Below are 4,052 nucleotides of genomic sequence, written 5' to 3'. Positions count from 1 at the left end.
CATGGCAGTACATGGCTTTATTATATACATACTAAGAAATACTCACCAAAAGGCTATGTCATAAACTTTCGTACGCAAATTAGTTCTAGCCAATCAGAGGAGAGAACAATGGTTTTCACACGTGAAAAAAGTGATACATCCAATCAGAATCGCGAACGATGTTTTTTCACGTGTGAGAAAAATGATACATCCAATCAGAAGCCACAGAGGTGTGTGAGTTTCGCGGCCAAAATTCCCGCCTTTTATTGCAGCTTGCAGCACCGCTTTGCACACATTCAATGAGAAAAGATTCACTCAAAGAGTTTTTCTTGCTAAAAAAGTGAAAAACATTTCGGAAATGGAGTGGAATAGTTTCGTTTCTTTCACTGGCGATAAAGAAAACAACAGCGGAAAGAGAAAAACAGAACGAGACGTAAGCTTTTATTGTGCTTTTTGTCGGAGCTACTTTGCATTTCAGTTAAGCTTAAGAACAAACAGTTAAGATTACTTATAGTTCTTGGATTACCTCATATCGTTACCGTCATTTATGTTTTTAAAAAACGTTTTTACTAAAAAGCTGATACTTCGTTTTGGTTGTCATTTTGTGGTAAGTGTGTAGCGGCAAATTTTAGCATTTTTGAAAGATTTAAAATAAAAAGGCCACTAAATTGATGAATGTCTCAGTATGTATATAATAAACACAATACCACATGGAAAGTGCTGGCGTACGGTATTTACGCACGAGTTGCTGACGTATCAGAAATCTTATTCGTTCGCTGCGCTCACTTGTTCGATTTCTGATACGTCAACAACTCGTGCGTAAATACCGTACGCCAGCACTTTCCATGAAGTATTCTCTATATACATGGCTATACATAGCATTACATGGCTACACATGGCAGTACATAGTAATACATGGCTATATATGGCAATATCTGGTAATTCATGGCTATACATGGCATTACATGGCTATACATGGCAATACATGGTAATACATGGCGATACATGGCAGTACATGGCTATGCATGGCTATACATGACATTACATGGCTCTACGTGGCTATACAGGGCAATACATAGTAATACATTTCAATACATGACGATACATGGCTATACATCGCATTGCATGGCTATACGTAACGAGCGGGGGTCTGGCACTACCGGATTTTGCCGGACTTTTTTATCAACTCAAATTTCATGATGGCGGCAAACGGGCACGAAGGTTGCGCTTCGTACATGTTGGCACTGGTCTTGTGCTAGTACCTTCTGCAAAAACTCGTGGAAAACTCCAAATGTCGAGTACTATACATTAACTAAAGTTGGTTCAGCACCAAAAACGGTACGGGATGCTTATTTGAAAGTCCTAGGAAAGCGGAAAGAAGATGTAAATTTCAAGAAGCAGGTCATCTGCTCAATGCACTGGTCGTGTGCCAAGAAATTAAATTTCGAGACTTGCCAAGCGTCAAATTTACTGAGGTAGGCAACCAAGAGTCCTGGAAAGTCAAGCAAGAGCACTGGAATTGCTCTGCTACGCTCTACATTAATTCCTGGCGCACTAAAAACTTTCTCTTTTACCTCTGGACACAGTGTTGCTGGGAGACTGCACAGAGAACTGGATTGCTTCACCAGAAAACTTTGACATCAGCAATGCAACATTCAGTTCATACAAAAACCATGACACTGGCAAAACTGGAATTTGAATAACACCATATGGCAGTCTTGTCATGTGCACTGACACTTATGCTGGGTCAATTTCTGATAATGATTTAACAGCTGACTGTGGGGTACCTGATATGATACAAGATGAGGGGGCTACAGTGCTGACAGATAAAGGGGTTTGGAATTGAAGACTTGTGTCATGCCAAGGGCCTTTCACATAATCGTCCGCCAATGAAATTTGAGGCGCAGTACGAGGAGACAGACAGCAAAAAACTTTGATGTGGCCACCCTACGGATCTACAATGAAAACTACATTGGACACATGCGGGATTGGTCAATTTTGAATGCTTGCTGGCCCAAGAACAGGATTGACATTCTAGGATGTGTATAGAAAAGTGCTTGCTAATATCGTAAACATCTTATTTGACCCTATCTGTGCTAAAGAGGCAACTACCCAATCAAAGTCAAGAGAATTGTCTCATGATGCAACAGCACCACTTTCATTTTTGATATAACAGTTCCAAAAGCTAACATTCAATTAACAGTGAACTTGATACAAAGGGCTATAATCTGTCAAGTAACTTATAACCTGTCAATTTACTTCTATATTTGCTTTAGAGACCTAAGGTACAATGCATGTGTAATTTTTTTGTCATATCCCATGAATCCTTATGCGCTTCGTCCATGCGCAGTAGGTTCTTCTTCCCATGTGCTTACCGACCTAAAGTAAAATATTGTTGAGTTCTCCGCGTTCGTTTATGCAATTTCCTGCTACATTACAAACTACAAATTCCTGGTACACTACAAACTGGCGACGAGGATGAAGACTTAAGGTGCCAGCGATGACTACACAGCAATTTGGCACTTTGGAACCGTTCGATGGAGCTGACTTTACGGATTACAGTGAGCGCTTGAATGCCTACTTCATCGCACATAACATCGGTCAAGTTGCAGCAGACGCCAGCGAAGCAGCTAAACGAGAGGCAGACAAGAAAAAGGTCGCCGTTACAATCTCCTTGATCGGTAAAACCGCTTACAGTACGCTCAAAGATCTCTGTCTTCCTGATTTACCCGCTGATAAAACTTACGATCAGCTTACACAAATTCTGAAAGACTACTACAAACCTAAGGTACTTGAAGTTGCCGAGACTTACCGCTTCCATCACACTGTACAAAGTGAAACTGAAAGCGTAGCGGAGTATGCAAACAAGCTAAAACGCTTAGCTGTCCACTGCAATTTTGGTCCTTACCTTACAAGAGCCCTCAGAGATCAATTTGTTGGGGGAGTGAGAAGTCAGACCACTAAAAAGAAACTACTTTCAGAAGACAGGACATTCGATCAAGCTCTCAAAGTCGCTCAGGCCGATGAACTGGCTGAGAAGGAATCTAAGTTACTCCAGAGCAACTCCGACACTTCCAGTGCTGGAATTCTGCCTGTAAATGCTGTTCACAAGAAATCTTTTTCTGCTCAAGAAAGCCAAAAGCAAACAGATCCTAAGTCAAAAATGGGAGGAAAGCAGTGTTTTCGGTGTGGCTCTCCACAACATTTGGCTGACAAGTGCAGTCATGTCGAATCTACATGTAATTACTGTGGGAAGCCTGGGCATTTGGCTAAGGCATGCTTCAAGAAAAAGAAAGAATTTGGTGGTAACAACACCACTCACCAAGTAATAGCTGCTCCAGCATCAGGAACATGTACCAAGGAGGAGCACGAGAATTCAGTCCCTTCCTGTACAGTTTATATGAAAAGTGTGAAATCTTCTGAAAATTCGTCATTTACACCGCCCTTATACAAACTTACCGTTACCATTGAAGACCAGGAAGTTCCTATGGAAGTTGATACAGGCAGTTCTGTGACATTGTTGAGTTCTGCTGATTTTATCAAAATCGGAGGACAAGTAACTACACTCAAAACCCCTACAGTGCTTTTGAAAAGCTATACGGGGGACATTATCCAGTGTCTAGGTGAGAAGGAAATGGATGTCAAAGTTGGAGACCAGGTGGGTACCCTGTTAATTCGTGTAGTTCAGGGACCATCACTACTGGGGCGGGACATGATGTCCAAGTTTACATTACCTTGGCAGAACATTTTTAGTACGATTTCAACTGCAGCTGAGGATATAGTTCAGCAGTACTCTGATTTGTTTGACACTAGTTCAGTGGGGAAACTTAAAGGAATCCAAGTGTCATTGCGAGTAAGTGATGAAAGCCCTGTGTTTACCAAAGCACGAGTAGTACCATTTGCAATTCGGTCTAAATACGAAAAGGCCTTGGAGAAATTGGTGGCAGAGGATATCATTGAGAAAGTAGAGCATTCCGAGTGGGCATCACCTACAGTCCCTATTGTTAAAGCAAATGGGGACCTGAGAATTTGTGGGGACTACTCTGTCACCATCAACAAATTTTCAGTCTTAG

Source organism: Porites lutea, chromosome 1 (assembly GCF_958299795.1).
Source record: "Porites lutea chromosome 1, jaPorLute2.1, whole genome shotgun sequence".
NCBI lineage: Eukaryota > Metazoa > Cnidaria > Anthozoa > Scleractinia > Poritidae > Porites > Porites lutea.
The sequence above is the reverse complement of the archived record's forward strand: the minus strand, read 5'-3'. Positions refer to the sequence as shown.